This window comes from Arvicola amphibius, chromosome 10, assembly GCF_903992535.2.
Source record: "Arvicola amphibius chromosome 10, mArvAmp1.2, whole genome shotgun sequence".
Taxonomy (NCBI): Eukaryota; Metazoa; Chordata; class Mammalia; order Rodentia; family Cricetidae; genus Arvicola; species Arvicola amphibius.
The window spans coordinates 81,762,940-81,783,165 of record NC_052056.1 but is presented as its reverse complement, the minus strand read 5'-3'; the positions used below and the strand labels follow the sequence as shown (position 1 = coordinate 81,783,165).

General features: G+C 44.6%; 1 protein-coding gene across 6 annotated transcripts in view; it reads left to right on the top strand.

Moving 5' to 3' along the window:
* Positions 1-1,652: 1,652 nt before the first annotated feature.
* Clip1 (CAP-Gly domain containing linker protein 1) overlaps positions 1,653-20,226 on the top strand; it is a 123,141-nt gene continuing 104,567 nt past the window's right edge. For 5 of the 6 annotated variants that reach the window (XM_038344665.1, XM_038344664.1, XM_038344666.2 and 2 more), the window contains exon 1: positions 1,653-1,779. The gene's annotated coding sequence lies outside the window, so the exon portion shown is untranslated. Of the gene's footprint in view, positions 1,780-2,873; positions 3,047-20,226 lie in introns of all 6 variants that reach the window. The other variant, XM_038344660.1, reaches the window with a different exon arrangement.

Below are 20,226 nucleotides of genomic sequence, written 5' to 3'. Positions count from 1 at the left end.
GCCAGCCTGGTCTACAAGAGCTAGTTCCAGGACAGGCTCTAGAAACTACAGGGAAACCCTGTCTCGAAAAACCAAAAAAAAAAAAAAAAAAAAATAGTAAATATTAAAAAAATCAAAAAATGGAGAAAAATATATAGCTCAAATAAAAACAATAAAAAACTAAAAAAAAAAAAAACCCAATTCAAACATCCAGGGATGTCTTTAACCCCAGCACTCACTAAGTAGAGGCAAGCAGATCTCTGTGAATTGGCCGCCAGCCTGGTCTATGTAGTGAGTTCCAGAACAGCCAGGGCTACATAGTGAGACCCTGTCTCAATAAACGAAGTAAAACCCCAAGAATAACAAAATCATAGGCTTGCCAGGTGCAGAAGGACATGCCTTTAATCTCATCACTATAGTGAGTTCCAGGACAGCCAGGACTATATAGAAAGACAGTTTCAAAAATAAATAAATTGAAAAAGATGGGCTCAACGCAAAACCAGGAAGTGTATATTGACTCTGTCACTGGCAGTGCTTTTCGTCCCGGTCTATGGTATCTATGACTACTGGAGAAGCTTAAGAGCTGAATGGTATTCGGACGAGAGGGTGAGAACCACCCTTCTGAGTAGGAAAGAATTCCGGATTCCAAGGGTACTGTCACCTCTTGACCTTGGAGCTCGTCTACTAGGCCCAGGTGGAATTAGGTAATAGATTGATTATTTATTTATATTTATTTATTTATTTATTTATTGTGATGTAAGGCTTAAAAAGACAGGAGGGTCTGCAGATAAATTTACTTTGTTCAGATCTCCATGCGTTTCCAGTGTGAGTTCCTTTCTTGGGCTCTGTACGTGCCTGTTTGCCCAGACACAATGATGTTTTGAATAAAGGTCAACAAGGGAGGTCACCCTCCGGAATCCTTTTACACCAAGGAGTCGCAGCAAAATCCTGGGCTTCCAACAGCTGCCGACTTCCGCCGGGAACTGCAAAACTTCTTGGGTTGCCATGGTCCATGGGAGCGAAATGCTGGCCGCCCTCTGGTCCCGAAGCCCTAGCCGGCTGTTGTAGCGTCCTCTCCAGTCCCTTTCAAAAGCTTTTCAAGGGGATCCATACTTGGGGAGGAGCTCGGACGGGACATTAACCTGGGCTTCTGTCCAAATGACTGGGGCGAATAAAAGACGCTTTTTTTAAACTAACGAGATGCAGCCTTGCTTGTCTCAAACGTTTTTTTTTTTTTTTTTTCCCCTGTGTGTTTTCCTGGAGAGCAGAGATGGTTCACCCCAAGCTTAGCCTGCACATGGGCATCACTCTTCCAACTTGTGGCAAAAGGATTTCTCACCCTGCTCTGGGCGGGAAGGTGAGGTGAAAAAAATTGAATCACACACACATACACATTCCCCCCCCCAGCATCACCGCACCGCATCCCACCCCATCCCAGCAGCCGGCCGAGGTGACTTGCAAATTCTGGGCACACTTTGACTAGGAAAGCGGGAAGAGCCTGAAATGCCAAGGCGCCCGCGGCTGCAGGCCTCTCGGTCAGTCCAGGGCATCCCGGTCGCCCCCGCGGTGGACTGGGGAGGATTTAGGGGCGCGCAGACAAAGCGGCAGCGGGAGCCGGCGAGCGGCTGCGGCGGCTCGGGCGCGGGGAGGGGCGGCGCGGCGTCCCCGCGGCGGCGGCGGCGGCGCGTCACGTTCTCTTCCCCGCCCCGAGCCCGAGAGCCGGGGAGGCGGGAGGCGGCGGCCGCGGCGGCTGCTGCTGCTGCTGTGAGGCAGGTGGCGGAGACCCCGGCGTCGCAGGCGGTGAGTGAAGCGCGGGCCTGCTTTCTCTCCTCTTCCTCGCTGTCCCACCCTTTCTCTCCCTCCGCTCCTTCCCGTCGCTGGGGTGGGGTGGGGGGGACGCCGGGAGGGAAGGCTCGCCTCCAGCTCCCGCCACGTACCCGGGCCGCGGCTGAGGAGACACGGGCGCACCCGTGAGGGCGGCGGGCGGCGAGGAGAGAGGACCGGCTGGCTGCGAGCGGCGCGCGGCCGACCGGCCGGCCCTGTCAGCCGCGGCCCGGGCCTCGCCTTCCTCCCGCCGCCTCAAGATGGAGCGTGGACTCCTTGTCCCTGCGCCGCCGCCTCGGGCGCCGCTCGCTCTCCCTCTCTCGGCCCGCGCCTTCTCCTCAGCTCCTGGGGTGGGTGCGGGGGCTCCGGGGACGGCTCTGCCCCTCGTGGAGGCCGCGGGTCCGGTTGGACCTGTTGCCCTCGACGCCGCCGCTCGTCACCTGAGCAGTCCTCAGGCAGGGCCGGGGACGCCGGGTGCCCGCGAGCCGGCATGGAGGACGCCCTTGTCCCGGCCGGCCCGCCACGTCCCTGCTCGGCCCTGGGCTTTTGTTTTCCCTCAGACCCCGTGGATCATGATTCTCTGAGGAGCAAGGGTGACTGGGGTGCCAGAGCTCTGAAATCACCGCTGCCGGGTAACCCGAACCTGCTCCCGCGGCCGGGGATTGGCGCGGAAGACAGATGACACTTGTTCGGGGTGGGGGCGGGGGGGATTTTAAAAGCTAGAGCATTCTGGTTTTTCTCGAATTAGGAGGTCTTGTGTTCTTATGAGAACAACAACAAAAATACCGGATTCTGATTCTGGAGTCTAGCCCTGAGATCCCTCAGTCGCTCCACTTCATGCGGCTTTTCCATCTGGCAGGAACCGCGCGCCACCCCCTTCCTCCTGCCCAGCCCCACCCCTCGGGTATGAAGAAATGACACGTTAGGTCCGTAGTCCGCGTGGATACCTCTTTTTAGCAAAAACTTGGGCGCCAATTACTGTTCTTTTAAGGGGCGTGGGGATGATTCAGTAATTTCCCTTTTCTTTTTGTGTGCATGTGATTCAGCAGCCTGGCCTCTCCCTCTTTTAGGCCGGGACTGTGGCTGCTTGGGGCTCTCTAAGTATTTATGCCGTGACTGGCTGCTGCGATTTGATGGTTCGGGTTCTGGGATAGTAGTATTATTACTCGTGCCCGTGGTTTCCGGTCCGGAGAGCAGAGTTTGGCTCCTAGGCGTACTAATAAGTTTGTGCGAGACTCCTCAGGTATGTTGTGCCTCAGCCCCGGGGGCATTTCTTCCTCTTGAAAGAATAACAATTAACCTTTATGGAGAGCTTCTGGCCTGGCTCTGGGCTAGAGTGGTGGTTTTTTTTTTTTTTTTTTTTTGCTCGCCTAATCCACCCTACCTAAGGAGGTTATAGTCATTCTCATTTTACCGAGAGGGCGTTGAAAGGTCAGAGTCACAGCCTATAAGAGAAGTCAGGAGTTGTACTTCTTTCTGCTTCGTAATTTTGTCCGAACAGTGAATCAATGGCAAAAAAGCAAGGTTGGACATTATTAAAGCCCAGGAAGTGGGCGAGTGCTCGGCTGAGAGTTAAGCCCCTTGTTGAGGTGCAGAGAAAGCCCTTGGCTTCCTGCTAGACCTGGTTCAAAGGGTGAAAATGGAAACGGGGTGGCAGCTTTCCTAGGATCCCTGAACATGAGGATTTTGCCATTCTCTGTTTTTCAGTCGTTATTGAGCACACAAAACAAGCCAACCTGTTCTTTAAGGATAGAAACCTGAAGGGGTTTAGTAGTTTCTGAAACTTACTTTTAGTACTTATATATTTAGTGTGTGTGTTTGTGTATGTGGGTGAGTGGGTGCCTGTGTTCTGGAACATGCTTGTAGAGGTCGCAGGGCAGACAGCTTGTGGGAGCTGGGTCTTCTGTCATGTAAATCCAGTGGATCAAACTCAAATTGTCAGACCTGACTGCAAGCAACTTTTCCTGATGAAGCCATCTTTCTAGCCCTAGAAGTTTAGTACTTTTATTTATTTTTACCCAATTTCTGTAATTTGTTTATTTTTATATCAAGTGCATTGGTGTTTTGTCTGCATGTGTGTCTGTGTGAGGGTGTCAGATCTTTGGAGTTACAGGCAGTTGTGAGCTGCCTGTGGGCACTGTGAATTAAACCCAGGTCCTGTGGAAGAGCAACTGTGCTCTCAACTGCTGAGCCATCTCTCCAGCCCAATTTTTACCCAATTTTTTTTTTTTAAGATTTATTTATTTAGGGGCTGGATAGATGGCTCAGAGGTTAAGAGCAGTGTCTGCTCTTCCAGAGGAGGTCCTGAGTTCAAGACCCAGCAGCCACATGGTGGCTCACAACCATCTATGAGATCTGGTGCCCTCTTCTGACCTGCAGGTGTACATGCAGACAGAACACTGTATACATAATAAATAAAATCTTAAAATAAAAAAGATTTATTTATTTATTATATATGTATGCCTGCTTGTCAGAAGGGAGCACCAGATCTCATTACAGATGGTTGTGAGCCACCATGTGGTTGCTGGGATTTGAACTTACGACTTCTGGAAGAGCAGCCTGTCCTAACTGCTGAGCCATCTCTCCAGCCCTATTATTTCTATTATTAACTTTGTTACGTGATCCATTATATGTGTGGAAGTAAACCCAGGTCTTGCAAGAGTGGTAGTGCTTTTAACCTCTGAGCTATCTCTTTAGCCCTTCCTGTTTTAATTGTAGGCACCCACACTCATGGGGAATTTAGGCCCCATGAGAGCCAGGATTATGAGCAGTTGTCAGTCTCCCAGTAGAGGAACTAAGAACCCAGCTCAGGTCCTCTGCAGTTACAGCACTTGCTATTAGCTGCTGAGCTTTCTCTCCAGCACCCTCTTTTCTAAGATTTATTTTTATTTGTATAAGTGTTTGTCTGCATGTTTATGTTTCATGTGCATCCCTGGAGTTATGGGTGTTTGTGTGAGCTGTCATGTGAATGCTAGGAACGAAAGCTGGGTCTTCTGCAACAGCAGTAAGTGCCCTTAAATGCTCCCCCCCCCCAGGGCTTGGAATCAAGAGGGTTGTGTGTAAGGGATGATCTGGTCTTGTATCCCATACAAAGGTAGGAACTTATAAACATCTTCATGTTGACTTCCTGATGTTCATCATTATTATTTACAAGTAGATTTCTGTTTCTTCTTGAATTTACACACCAAAGGCAAGGGACTTTGCGCCCCCTGCCCCCACTCTGTGAAATCCTCTACAGAATTCTGCCATTTTATGTGCTCAATGTCTTTGTTATGTAGTTAATTGAAATTATGGGATCCATAAATTTCAAGACTGGCTTTGTAGATGTCAGCACTAAAAAAGGAGAAAAACCACAGAAGTGGATCATGGTAAAGGCACAAGGAGATGGCTTAATCTTTGTAGACATTAAAAAAGCCATCTGACCCATAATTCCCAGCAGGAGTTATTACTCTGCTCATGAATTATTAGACAGCTGTGTAAGGAGGCTTTAAACTATTACAGCATCCTATATATTTTTAATAAACATAGGGTATGTTGCCCATCTAGGTGGAACTCAAGAATCCCTGTGCTTTAAATCAGCATTTGCATTAAGGGAATCATTGATGGAAGAGTGACCTCTTTAGACTGCAGTCAGGATACAGAAGAAGCTTCTCCCACTCTTTTTTTTTTTTTTAATAGGTTGACAGATTGTACTTAACCAACCTTGAATTTGGCTAGTACATCTGGGTTAATATCTTGGACCTGGCATGAAGTACCAAGGAATTTTGGCCACAGTCGGTAAAGAGATTTTTTTTTCCTTAAATCTCCATCTGGCACTTCTGGAAGGACAGATTCCATTAGCACTAACTCAATGGGTGGGTCTGTTTTTTGGTTTTCTGTTTATTGTGGTCCAGCAACAACATCTTAAAAGTATTTTTTTTTTTTTTTTTTTTTTTGCAAAGTCCTTGACAGGAGGAAATAGTCCTGTTACAGGATGCCTGTTGGGAAGCCTATCTAGTTTCTTAGTCCCTGGGAAAGCCTTCAGTTGAACTGTGGTGGTACATGCCTTTAGCCTTTAATTTCAGCACTTAGGAGGCAGAGGCAGGTGGATCTCTGTGAGTTTGAGACCAACCTGGTCTACAGAGTGAGTTCCAGGACAGCCTCCAAAACTACACAGAGAAACCCTATCTTGAAAAACCAAAAAAATAAAAAATAAATAAAATAATTATGTAATGATATGACCCAGTTTGCTTTTAACTTGAGTTATGTAGTTTGGTGTTTACTTGCTTACTTACATCTAAACTTGGATTAAATCCCAGTTGGAGAGTCTGCCCATTTTTTTTTTTTTTTTTTTTGGTTTTTCGAGACAGAGTTTCTCTGTGGCTTTAGAGCCTGTCCTGGAACTAGCTCTTGTAGACCAGGCTGGGAGTCTGCCCATTTTTGACACTTGAAAGTGGCAAGTCCTTGATTGACAATGTTATTTTTGAAGCCAAGGGCCGAAGGATCCAGATGTTCAGGATGTGCAAATCATCTGGAATTTGGGTTTGACGTATAACAGAAAAGCAACTTTAACTTTTTTTTCCTGACTGTACAGATTATTTTTATTTAGTGTGTGTGTACGTGTCTGCGCATGTGTGCATGCATGCCACAGCATGAATGTGGTGGTCAGAGGATATGTTAGTGACGTCACTGTTGCTGTAATAAAACCCTATGACTGAGTCAGCTTATAGAAGAAGGTTTATTTGGGTTTACGGTTCCAGAGGGAGACACTATCATGACATGGCAGCAGGGGGCAGGAGCAGAAAGCAGAGGATTGATTACATTTTCACCTGCAAGCATGAAGCACAGAGAGCAATCTGGAAGTCGGGTGAGACTGTGAGCTCTCCAGGCCCACCCAGTGCTGCTGTACCTCCTCCTCCTCAGCACCAGCTGAGGACCAAGTGTGAAAATACCTGAGCCCAGCCAGGCGGTGGTGGTGCACGCCTTTAATCCCAGCACTCTGTGAGTTCGAGGCCAGCCTGGTCTACAGGAGCTAGTTCCAGGACAGGCTCCAAAGCCACAGAGAAACTCTGTCTCGAAAAACAAACAAAAACAAAAACAAAAAAAAAAGAAAAAGAAAACACCTGAGCCCATGGAAGCCGGGCATTCAGATCACCGGGAGGTCAGTGACGTGGGGGTCAGTTCTCTCCTTTCACCATGTGGTTTCCAGCAGAGTGCTCCTGTCCACTGAGCCGTTTCTCTGGCCCTATACATTCCTCAACTCATGTCGTACCCTGAAGTATTTGGAACCCCCTTTAGGAAAAATAGGTGATAGTAGAGGTATTTTTCTAGAATTTTTCCCCCTTTAGACAGGGTTTCTCTGTGTAGCTCTGGCTGTCCTGGAACTCACTCTGTAGACCAGGCTGACCTTGAACTCAGAGACCCACCTGCTTCTGCCTCCCAAGTGCTAGGATTAAAGTGGCGTGCCACCACCTCCTGGCTCTAAATTTTTTTTAAATATAAATAGCCTTTATTGGTTGCAATAGTCAATTAAAGAGTCCTGTTCTTTTTTTTAAAAAAAAAATTATTTATTTATTTATTATGTATACAATATTCTGTCTACATGTATGCCTGCAGGCCAGAAGAGGGCATCAGACCTCATTACAGATGGTTGTGAGCCACCATGTGGTTGCTGGGAATTGAACTCAGGACCTTTGGAAGAACAGGCAATGCTCTTAACCACTGAGCCATCTCTCCAGCCCCCAAGAGTCCTGTTCTTGTTATTTAGGTCTTATCTACAGATCCTGTTAAAGCCTGAAAATTGTGTCTGTGTGTGTTGCTGGAGATCGAATCCAGGATATTGTGTGTTGCTAGGCAAGTGCTCTACTGCTGAGCTACATGCCTGGCTCTTTGAAGACTTTGTGTTTTGAGACTTTAAAAAAATAGGGCAGTGGTGGCACACGCCTATAATCCCAGCACTTGGCTGGCAGAGGCAGGTGGATCTCTGTGAGTTTGAGGCCAGCCTGGTCCACAAGAGCTAGTTCCAGGACAGGCTCCAAAGCTACAGAGAAACCCTGTCTCAAAAAACCAAAAAAAAAGTATGTACGTGTGTGTGTTATGTGTGTGTGTATCTAAGTATATGTAAGAGTAGTGCCTGCAGAAGCCAGAGGAGAGTGTTGGATCTCCTCAAGCCAGAGTTTTAGGTGGTGGTGAGCCACTGAACACAGGTTCTTGCAAACAAACTCAGCTCTTTTGCATGATCAGTATGCAGTCTTGACTACTGAACCATCTCTCCAGCCTCAGCAGTCAGTTTTTGTCATTGTTTTATGTTTTATTTAGTAAAAGATTTTTTATTTTTTTATGTGTGTGTTTTTTATATGTATATATGTGTACAATGTACATCATGCTTGACAACTGTAGAGGCTAGAAGTGGGTGTCAGATCCCTGTAACTGGAGAAACAGATGGTTGTGAGTTGTCAAGTGAGTGTGGGAATCAAATCTGGGTCCTCTGAAGAACAGCAAGATTTCTTAACCACTGAGCATCTCTCTGCTCTCCCCTGCTTAAAACAACTACTTATTTAAAGAGGGAGTGTGTGTGTGTGTGTGTGTGTGTGTGTGTGTAGGGCCAGAGGTCAATCTTGGTGTTCCTCCAGTGTCACCCCCCTTTTATTTATTTATTTATTTTTGAAATAGGGGCTCTGACTAGCCTTCAACTTACCAATTAGGCTAGACTGGCTAGCCAAGAGACCCGAGAATCTCCCTTTCTCTGCTGCTTCAGCTTTGGGGGAGGGTGTCACAATGTGCATCTTTTCTTTTTATTTGTTTTTAAATATTGGTTTTGGATATTGAACCCGGGTCCTTATGCTTATGTAGCGAAAACTTTACTGAGGTACCCCTCCCCCCCCCCCCACACTACTTTTCTTTTGTTTCGTTTGAGACAGGATCTTACTGTATATATGGCCAGGAACTTGCTATGTAATCTAGGCAGCCTCTGCCACTTTAGTGTTCGAATATTTGCCCATCACTTTTCTTTTTTTTTTAATATTTATTCATTTATTATGTATACAATGTTCTGTCTGTGTATATGCCTGCACGCCAGAAGAGGGCACCAGACCTCATTACAGATGGTTGTGAGCCACCATGTGGTTGCTGGGAATTGAACTCAGGACCTTTGGAAGAGCAGGCAGTGCTCTTAGCCACTGAGCCATCTCTCCAGCCCTCCCCCCGTCACTTATCTTTTAATTTATATATTCATCAGGAATTTATCAAGTATCTGCTAGGGAGGCACTATCCCAGGTAACAAGTAGAGGAAAAGAGGTTCAAACCCTGGTCTCGAGATACCTATCTGTTCATAGAAGACAAGCTAAAACAAGAATGTAGTCTTTCTCTTTTTGGGGGGAGAGGAGAGTCTTCCTATGTAGATCTGGCTAAGGGGGCTGGAGAGACGGGTCAGTGGTTAAGAGCACCACCTGCTCTTCCAAAGGTCCTGAGTTCAATTCCCAGCAACCACATGGTGGCTCACAACCATCTGTAATGAGATCTGGTGCCCTCTTCTGGCCTGTAGGCAGTGTACTTAGAATACTGTATAAATAATAAATAAATAAATCTTAAAAAAAAAAGCTTAGCTTAAAAAAAATGTAGATCTGGCTAAGAACTTACTGTGTCGACCCTGCTGGCTGCAAACTCTCAGTGATCCCCTTGCTTCAGTCTCTTGAGAACTGAGGTTCTAGGTACGCACCATTCTATCCAGCAGTAGCTCTCTTTATTTATTTTTGAGGTAAGGTCTCACTGCATAGGCTTGGTTGGAACTCATTATGTAGAGTTCCAGGCTGGACTTGTAGTCATCGAGATCCACCTGCCTCTGCCTCTGCCTCCCAAGTGTTGGGATTAAAGGCATGTGCCACCATAGTTGACTTATTTTTTTTTTTATTTACGTGTGAAGTGTTTGTGAGTATCTGCATGCGTGTGAGTGTGTGTGTGTGTGTGTGTGTGTGTGTGTGTGTATGCCTAACGAGGTCAGAAGAGGGTGTTGGATCACTGTAGCTAGCTGGAATTATAGGTGGTTTGTGAACTCTGATGTGCGTGCTGAAAACAAACTTGGGTCTTTTGGAAGAGCAATAATGTTCTTACGTGCTTGAGCCACCTGCTCAAGTTTTTCAGCAGCTCCCACCCCCTTTGAGGTAGAGCCTCAGTATACAGCCAAGGATAGCTTTGAACTGGTGATCTGTTGTGGTCTGGAGTCCTAGGTGTGTGCTACCATTCCCAACTCCTTCCTTTCTTGACTGCAAACTGCAGCTCTGTTATTTTGTGGAAGACTTTAGATAAACCTTTGGAGCCCAGTTCCTTCCTCTATACATTGTGGATAACAGTTGCCTGGCAGTGGTCATGTAGATAAGTGGATCGGTGGGTGTAGACTCAGTCAGTGCTCTTCCTCTTTCCCCCTTTCAGCTAGCAGTATCATTCCGTCATTTAAATTGTACTGGGAGACAGTAAGATTTCCTGGTTTGAGAAATAAACCTTTCTTCCTACCGTGTTTACAGAGTTAGTTTTGAGTAGGAGTGGCTTGCATGACGGAAAGGGCATGTTTTAGTGAGCAGTTGTCAGAGGGGAACTTGTGATTTACAAGGACTTGTGTTCCGAATGGAAAGGCAACTTGTGTTCCTCCTGTCAGAACTTGTGCCTTGCCAACTCTCAGGCCCTTTCATATGCACCCCAGTTTTCTTTCTCAAGGTTTAATTAAAGGTGGAGTTCTCCTTCTCAGGTCTGATAGAACTTGTGTGTCAGCATCACAGGGTAGCTGTGACCAACACTGAAGTTGGCACTTAAAATCCAAATGAAAGCAATTTTGAGTGTGCACTGATGGCATCCAGGCTGATTGCTCGAGACAGTGGTGTATTTGTGAGTGCATTTATTAGACTGATGGCTTCTTTTGAAATCAGCATTCTGCAATATTGTCAATATGGAAATGTTATTTTTAACATTGGCTCTCAAGACCCACAGCACCTATTACAGTTGCACATTTGCAAAGTAAAACAGAAAGCCTTTAAAGAGGGGAGAAAAAATCCCAAATGAGGGAGTTCTTAATCCTTTTTTTGTTCTGAACAGCTGGTATGCTTTTGCTTTCAGTATCAGCCATGTGCGTCGTGAAGGAGCAGCAGTGCGCCTTCTTTGTCTTCGGTTTGCGAGGAAGACAGTTTTAATGCACCTGAAACGACCCTTTTAAATCCCTGCTGTATATAGCAGATCAGAAGCTCGTTCGCCAGTCAGGAGTCTATCTACAGATTGGAGTTTAAGTCATAGACCATTAAGTAACAAGCGATTACACTTTTAGAATCTGTTTCCTCAGTGGTAAAGTGAATTCGTTGAACTAGGTTGCTAAGGTCTCTTCTGAGTCTAAAGTTTTATATTAAGCATCTTGTTCCCTTTTACACATTGGATAATTGACTGCTGCTGACCTTGAGTTCTTCTGGAAGATACTAACAAGGCTCATAATTTTAATCTCCTTTAAGATCTGTTTTTAAGCAGTGACATAAATCAGAGTTACAGAATCACCAGGAATTTTATAGAATGTTGTGTAAATGAACAAAATAGCTCAAATTATTTGGCTTTCTGAATTTCTTATTTTTTCACATTCTTTTGCAGGTGGAAGAACTTTGGGAGGCTGTTGTTTTTGTGTGTGTAAGCCATAAGAACAGTAGTCCTCATTTCATTGAGCCAGGCAGATAGTCATAATCTCTGGCAGTTGCATCAGAGTTTAGAGTTCTTCCTTTAAAAAAACTTTGTCCAAACTAGGCATTGGTACGCCTTTAAATCCTGCACTGGGGAGGCAGAGGCAGGGAGAGCTCAGTGAGTTCAAGGCCAGCCTGGTCTACAGAGTGAGTTCCTGGACAGAGCTGTTACACAGAGAAACCCTGCCTTGAAAAACAAACAAAAAAACATTGTTTAGTGTTCTAGCTCCTGCTGGGGTTGGTTGCATTTTCTTTCTGTCTCTCTCTCCCCTCCCTTTCAAAAACCACTCTGAGTACAACTTGTACTCTATACTGTGTCATACAACCTAAGTTTTAAAACCTTATAATTTTCAAGTATGACTTGATTTTTCAGAGGATTATGTCTACTTCTGACTTTTCCGTAAAGATGCTGTAAACCTTTCTATTCACTGTCAGTGTCTTATCATATGATGCTCTCAAACCAACACTTAATGCTGACAGGTTGATTTTATAAATTGCTCTGTAAGGGCTTGATCGGTAGAAAACTGGAAGTAAGACTCCCTTGTAACACCTTTTGAATTAAGGAGCCAATTAATTTTCTGATTCTCATTGGTTTGTTTTGGCCCTGGAGAGTCTAATTGATTGTTTACTGTCGTCTTTTGTTCCTTACTCTTAATAGTCGGTTCCTTTTTCTTTTTTTTTTTTTTTTTGGTTTTTCGAGACAGGGTTATCGGTTCCTTTTTCAACTTGTTCATTTTAAGGCTGTTGAGTCTGCCCCTTTTGTTCATTTATTATTCTTTTTTTGTTGGGGGACGGTGTTTGAAGACAAGGTTTCTCTGTGTAGTTGGTTGTCCTGGAACTCTATAGACCAGGCTGTCCTGGAACTGACAGATCCGCCTGTCATCTGAGTGCTGGTATTAAAGTAGTATGCCACCCACCTCCGTCTGGTTTATTATAATTTTTTCAGTACTTGAAATGAAACCCAGGGCTTTGCATATTCTAGCAAGCACTCAGTCTACTACTGAGCTACCTCCCTAGACTGGGTCTGCCTTTTAAAAATATTTAGGGGATGGGGCTGGAGAGATGGCTCAGAGGTTAAGAGCATTGTCTGCTCTACCAAAGGTCCTGAGTTCAATTCCCAGCAACCACATGGTGGCTCACAACCATCTGTGATGGGGTTTGGTGCCCTCTTCTGGCCTGCAGGCATACACACAGACAGAATATTGTATACATAATAAATAAATAAACACTAAAAAAAATATTTCGGGGAACAGATGTGGTGGTGTAGTCCTTTAACTCCAGCACTCAGGAGGCAGAGGCAGGTGATCTCTGAGTTCCAGCCAGGGTTAGTAAGACCCTGTCTCAAAAAAAAAAGACTAGAGTCTGTATAAAATATTCCTAAATACTTATGTTGAGAAGTATCAGGGACAGTATGTCTAGTGGTCTTACGTGAGCATCTTTTTTTTTTTTTCAACTGGATACAGGGTCATCTGGGAAAAGGAACCTTGATGGAGAAAATACCTTCATCAGATTGCCTGTAAACAAGTCTAAAGGGTATTTTCTTGATTAATAATTAATTAATTAATTTATTTTTTATTTTATTTTATTTTATTTTATTTTTTTTTTTGTTTTGTTTTTCGAGACAGGGTTTCTCTGTATTTGGAGCCTGTCCTGGAACTAGCTCTTGTAGACCAGGCTGTTCTCGAACTCATAGAGATCCTCCTGCCTCTGCCTCCCGAGTGCTGGGATTAAAGGCGTGCGCCACCGCCGCCCGGCTATTTTTTATTTTTTATTTTATTTTTTTTTAAAGATTTATTTATTTATTATGTACACAGTGTTCAGCCTCCATGCCTGTAGGCCAGAAGAGGGCACCAGATTTCATTACAGATGGTTGTGAGCCACCATGTGGTTGCTGGGAATTGAACTCAGGACCTCTGGAAGAGTAGTCAGTACTCTTAACCTCTAAGCCATCTCTCCAGTCCCATTGATTAATGATTAATGTGGGGGGGCCCAGCCAACTCTGGACCATGCCAACCCAAGGCAGGAGGTGATGGGTTGTATAAGAAAGCAAGCTGAGCCGGGCAGTGGTGGCACACACCTTTAATCCCAGCACTCAGGAGGCAGAGGCAGGTGGATCTCTGTGAGGTTGAGGCCAGCCTGGGCTACAGAGTGAGTTCCAGAACAGCCAGGGCTACACAGAGAAACCCTTTCTCAGAAAATAAGCTGAACAAGCCAGTAGGCAGAGTTCTTCTATGACTTCTGCTTCAGTTTTGCCTCCAGATTCCTGCCTTGAGCTTCACCTGATGATGGATGGACTGTAAGCTCTAAATTAAATAAAACCTCTTCTCCCAATGTTACTTTTGGTCACGATGTTTATTTGTTTTTGGTGTTTCTAGAACTAAATTTAGTGTTGTAGAACTAAATGGAAATATGAGTAGTGGATACGTAACACCATTAGTAAAGTTGTGTGTGTGTGTATACACGTGTGCACATGTGTGTACATGCACACACTCACCTGCTCAGAGGACTGACTACTTTGAGCGTTAGTCTCTGCTCCTCATCTTTTGTTATTTTCGAGACAGGGTTTTTCTGTAGCTTGGGGCCTGCCTTGGGACTTGCTCTGTATTAAAGGCGTGTACCACCACTGCCGGGTGCTCCTCACCTTTTTTGAGACAAGGGTCTCTGTTGTTGATACACTGTAGACGTGAGCTTCTAGGGGTTTTGTTTTTGCCTCCATCTTGTAGTAGTATTGGGGTCATAGGCAGACACTTATACTACACATCTGGCTTTTTGTTTTGTTTTGCTTTGGTTTTTTTTAAGACAGGGTTTCTGGTTTTCAAGACATGATTTCTCTGTATAACAACCCTGACTGTCCTGGAACTTTGTAGATCAGGCTGTTCTCAAACTCACATAGATCTGACTGCCTATGCCTCCCCAGTGCTGGGATTAAAGATATGTGCCACCATGCTCAGCTCATATCTGGCTTTTAATAGTTTCTGGTGATTTGAACTCAGGTCATCATGCTTGTATGGCAAACACTTTTACCCAATGAGCCATCTCCCCAGCCCCAAAGTTGTTTTTTCATTTGTTTTGAGTAAGGTGTGATGGAACATGCCTGTAATCCCAGCACTGGTGGATAGAGGCAGGAGAATCAGATATTCTGGTATCTTTAACTATTTGTTGGCTCTGTGTCAGCTTGGGCTACATCAGACCCTGTCTCAGAAAAACAAGAGCCTGGGAAATGGCTCAGTGGGTGAGAACACTTGTTCTGCAAGAATGAAGACTTGAGTTCAAATGCATAGTACACGCATAAAAACCAGGCACGCTTCACAGACCTGTGACCCAGCGTTGGGGGTGGGGACATGTGAATTCTGAGAGCTAGCTGGCCAGCCAGCCTGCCTTAAACAGCAAACTTCTGGTTTAGTGAGAAACAGTGTCCCAAGGCAGTAAGTCAGAGAACAGTAGACAAAGACATTTGATGTCCTTCTCTGGCCTCTTCTCTGCACGTTCATGCATAGGCACATGTACCCGCACACTTATGTGCATGCACCCACATAGGTATACTACAGGCACATCAAATGCTCTCTCTTTCTCCTCTCTCTCTCTCTCTCTCTCTCTCACACACACACACACACACACACACACACACACATGTTAATTTTTTTAAAGCTGGCTGCTGCATAAGCATGTGGATCATCTGAGCTTGAGTTTGGATACCCAGGATCCATGTAAAAATCTAGGTGTAAGGTCAGGTGTGATAGCACACTTTAATCCCAGCATTTGGGAGACAGAGGCAGGTGGATCTCTAATTCCAGGATAGTCTCATTTACATAGTTCCAGGACAGTCAGGACTACTCTGTCTCAAAACAAACAAACCATTCGGGCGGTGGTGGTGCACGTCTTTAATCCCAGCACTCGGGAGGCAGAGGCAGGTGGATTTCTTTGAGTTTGAGGCCAGCCTGGTTTACGAGAGCTAGTTCCAGGGCAGCCTCCAAAGCTGCAGAGAAACCCTGTTTTGAAAAACCAAAACCAACCAACCAACCAAACAACCCTCCCCCAAACCAAGACCCCCCCCCCCCCCAAAAAAAAACCAGAATGAACAAGCAAACAAACAAACCAGGCATGGTAGCTTCTACCTGTAATCCCAGTAATGGGAGTTAAAGACAAAGAATCCCTGGGGATTGCTGGTGAGCTAGTCTAGCCAAATCAGTGAGCTCTGGGTGGAGTGAGAGATCCTGTGTCAAAAAATAAGATGGACAGCAAGGCCAGTGAGGTTATTCAGCAAGTAAAGATGCTCGCTGACCTGGGTTCAGTCTCTTGAGCCAATGTAAAGGTGAAAGGGGAGAACCACTTAACAAAATTTTCTTCTGACCGCCACATGTTTGTCCCTCCCCTCCCCAGTAAAAATAAATTAAAACTAAATGAAATTTAAAAAGACAAGGAGGGGTGACTGAGGAAGATCCCCACCTCAACTTCTGGCCTCAGCCCACATGCTCAGACTTGTATGTAGACCTACACATATGTACCCCTGCCAACAAAGGTAGTATGGTGGTGCTGATTGTAGTCCTGGCAATTGGGGTGCTAGGACCGGAGAATCCTTGACAGATCAATACATAGGTAAATGAGACACTGTTTCAAAAACAAGAGGAGAGGGGAATGAATTAAAGTAAATTGTAAGAAACAGTTTTTCTTTGCTTAAAAAAATATTTTATGTGTCTGGGTGGTGGTGGTACACGCCTTTAATCTCAGCATTTAGGAGGCAGAGGAGGACGGATCTCTGTGAGTACAAGGCCAGCCTGGTCTACAGAGTGAGTTCCAGGATGGTTCCAAAGCTACAGAGAAACTCTCTCGAAAAAAATTTTATGTGTGTGGGTGTGTACCATGTGAATGCCTGGTGCCTATAGAGACCAGAAGGTCAGATCCCCTGAAACTGGATTTACAGACAGCTGTAAACTACCATGAAGAAGCAGGGAATTGAACCTGGATCCTCTAGAAAAAAGCAGCCAGGGGCTGGAGAGATGGCTCAGTGGTTAAGAGCACTGGCTGCTCTTCTAGAGGTCCTGAGTTCAATTCCCAGCAACCACATGGTGGCTCACAATCATCTGTAATAAGGACCTGGCGTCCTCTGTAGCGGGCATCCATGGAGGCAGAATGTTGTATACATAATAAATAAATAAATCTTAAAAAAAAGCAGCCAGTGCTGTTAACCTCTGATCCATATTTCCAGTCCTACTCCACACATTGCTTTTTTGTTTTTGTTTTTTGTTTTTTGAGACAGGGTTTCTCCATTTAACAGCCCTGGCTGTCCTAGAACTTGTTCTGTAGTCCAGGCTGACCTTGCACTCATAGAGATCCACCTGACTCTGCCTCCCCAGTGCTGGGATTAAAGGCATGCGCCACTACTGTCTAGCAACATTGCCTTTCTTAAAGCAGTATCTTATGCCTCTTGCCTCACCCTCTCAGGTGCTGGGATTATAGGCATGGGCCCCTGTGCCTGGCATATTTGTCACTTTTGAACTCGACTAAGATATCACATTTTCTAGTTTATATGAAAAGTTTTTCTCAATTTCATTTTGTATGGGATTTTTTTTCAGGTTGTTTGTGGTTAGTTTTTGGCTCATCTACATGTTTAGGAAGTTAAGGCTTTGCATTATATTTCAGGGTTTCTTGGTATTAACATTATTTTCTTTTATTCTTTTGACAGTTATTATATAACCTACTGTGGCTTGGAATTCACTAGGCTAGTGTCGAGTTCTCAATCTTCTTGTCAACTTTATGTCATGGATCTGGGAGGGGGCTCTTGAGACCTTATCTACCCTGGAGGATTAGTAAGTAACTGGGGAAGGGGTAGCTCATGGGAGGACATTTTTTCATTGTTATAGCCACTGGTAAGATTCCCATGTTCCTTAACCTTTAACCCTTTAACCTATAATACCTTAATCTCTGGCCCATACTCTTGTAAGAAACCCTAGTGAAACTCATTGCTACACACATGCAAACATGCATGCACACACACACGTGTGCATGTGTGACATGAAAATAGAATTGTGATCAAAATACATTATATGGAGTTTGGCAAGATGGCTCAGAGGATGAAGACCTTAGTCATCAAACCTGACAGTCTTGAGTCCAGTCCTTCAGATCTACATGGTGGAAGGAAAGAACCAACTCTTGCAAATTTTCCTCTGATCTTTACATTCAGACATTCCCACCCATCCCCAATAAAAAATAAGTATATGATGGCTCTTTGACCTGGAGAGGGAGGGAGTGGGAGTATGGGTGGAAGGGAGGGGAGGGAAGGGGGACAGAGAAGGGGAGGAGATGGAAATACATTAATAAAAAAAAAGAGAAAAAAATATTATATGCATACAAGAAATGAATAACAATGAAGCCCATTATTTATACATATAATCAATGTATGGTAATGTCTTGGTATTTTGCTATTGCTGTGATAAAGTACACCATTACCAAGGCAAACTTATAAAAGAAAGCATTTACTTTGGGGCTTAAGGTTTCAGAGGGTTAGCATCCATGATGACCAAGCAAAGGCATGCAGCAGGAGCAGCTAAGAGCTTACATCCTGATACACAAATGAGAGGCAGAGACAGAGGAGGAGATGGGAATGACTCGAGTCTTTGAAATGTCAGAACCTGTCCTCAAGTGAACACCTTCTCCAACAAGGCCACTTCTCCTATATCCTTCCCAAATGGTCCACCAGTTTGGGAACAAATATTCCAACATACAAGCCTATGAGAGCCATTCTTCAGACCATCATAGCTAATGAAAAAACATTTTTCAAGTTCATAATCCTTCTACCTCTGCTTCCTAAGTTCTGGGACTACAGGCATGTACTATCATCATGCCCAGCTTAATCTTTTTTAAAAAATATATTTTAACTCCTGAGTTTTGGACTATTCTGCTAGAAATAGCTAAATAATTAAGAGCCCCGGAGAGATGGCTCCATGGTTAAGAAGAGCACTTGCTGCTCTTGCAGAGGACCCAGGTTCAGTTCCAAACATTCACAAGGTGGCTCACATCCATATAAGCCCAGTTTCAAGTGCTTCCAACCCCCCTCTTCTGACTTCTGCAGGCACCAGGCTTGCATGGAGTGGTGCCCATACATACATTCAGGTAAAACACTCACATACATAAAATAAATAATCTTTTAAAAACTTTTTAGAAAAAGGAATGAAAATTTGTGATCTTCATCCCATTAATATCATCGTACCCATTTTTTAATTTTTATCTTCCTCCCTCCCTCCCTTCTTCCCTCCCTCCCTTCATTCATCCATCCATTTATTTATTTTGTTTTTTCTTTTCATTTTTCTTTTTTTGGTTTTTCAAGACAGGGTTTCTCTGTAGCTTTGGAGCCTGTTCTGGAACTAGCTATTGTAGACTAGGCTGGCCTCAAACTCACAGAGATCCACCTGCCTCTGCCTCCCGAGTGCTGGGATTAAAGGCATGCGCCACCAACACCCAGCTTCAAATTTTTAAAAATGTATTTAATTTTATTTTGTGTGCATTGCTGTGAGGGTGTCAGGTCCTCAGGAATTAGAGTTACAGAATGTTGTGAGCTGTCGTGTAGGTGCTGGGAATTGAACTAGGATTCTCTAGAAGAGCAGCGCGTGCTCTTAACCACTGAGCTAGTTTTCCAGCCCCCATCCTACCCAAATTTTAAATTTTATTTCGGGATCTTCAGCACAACTCCTAAGTTGCTGCTGGAAACTCAGACCCAGCATTATTTCTCCTTGGCCAATGTCACTGGTTATTACATTGGTTGAAACAGTGGCTCTTTTGTGACCTGTGCTCTAGTTGTGTTGTACGACATCACACATTTTCTCTTATTCCAGGGATAAGTTTCTGAGAGGACAGAGTAAATGATGGCCTAAGGTGGCTTGTTGTCACCCTTTATGGCTCTCAGTGACTGAGATATCTCCAGGTCCTCTGCCTCATGTAGACTCTGCTCTCTGTGTATCTTGTGGTTTTGCTCCCTAGGCCACAAAAATGTGGTTGTGACAAACAGTGGCCAGTCACACTGTTATGTCATTTGGCTTCTGTGCCTAAGTGTGCACAGGGAAGAGCATTCTGCCTCCATTTGGAAGTCCAGTACAGTAGTCTCTAGATGAAATAGATGCAGCCTTTCTTCTCATTGTAATCCATGCTGGCCTATGTAAGCTAGTCTTGAGCTCACCATTTTATGTCTTAGCCTCCCCTGCATTGGACTTTCAGGTGTGTGCTGTACCCAGGGGCTGGGTGTTATATTAAACGATAGCTAAAGACTGTTTTGAAGTCACAGGCAATCTATGAGAGGAGTAATGAGGGAGCAGATTAGTAAGAAATGAATAATAGATTCTTTGGCCATGTTCTTAACCTTTCTTTTCTCCTGTTGTTTCTTCTGTAGCCTTTAAGTCTCTTTTCTTTTCTCTTTTTTCTTTGAGACAGTGTCTCATACTCAGACTAGGCCGGCCTCAAATTGGGTCTTCCTGCCTCAGTGTCCCAACTGTTGGCATTATAGGCATGTGCCACTGCTCTGGCTATATACATTTTTATCACATTCCTTGACTCTCGTGGTTTTGTGAGTGGGAAGACTGAAGGAGCTGATCTAACACTGCTTCAGTAGGATTGTGCTCACTCCGCTCTCTGAACTTGAAATGCTGACTCCTGCTCTGTTTGCTTGAATTCTGCCGGTCACTCACTTTTGGGTTTCTTCTTGTATCTTAAGACATACTTAATAAATTTTTTCATTGTATTCATTCTA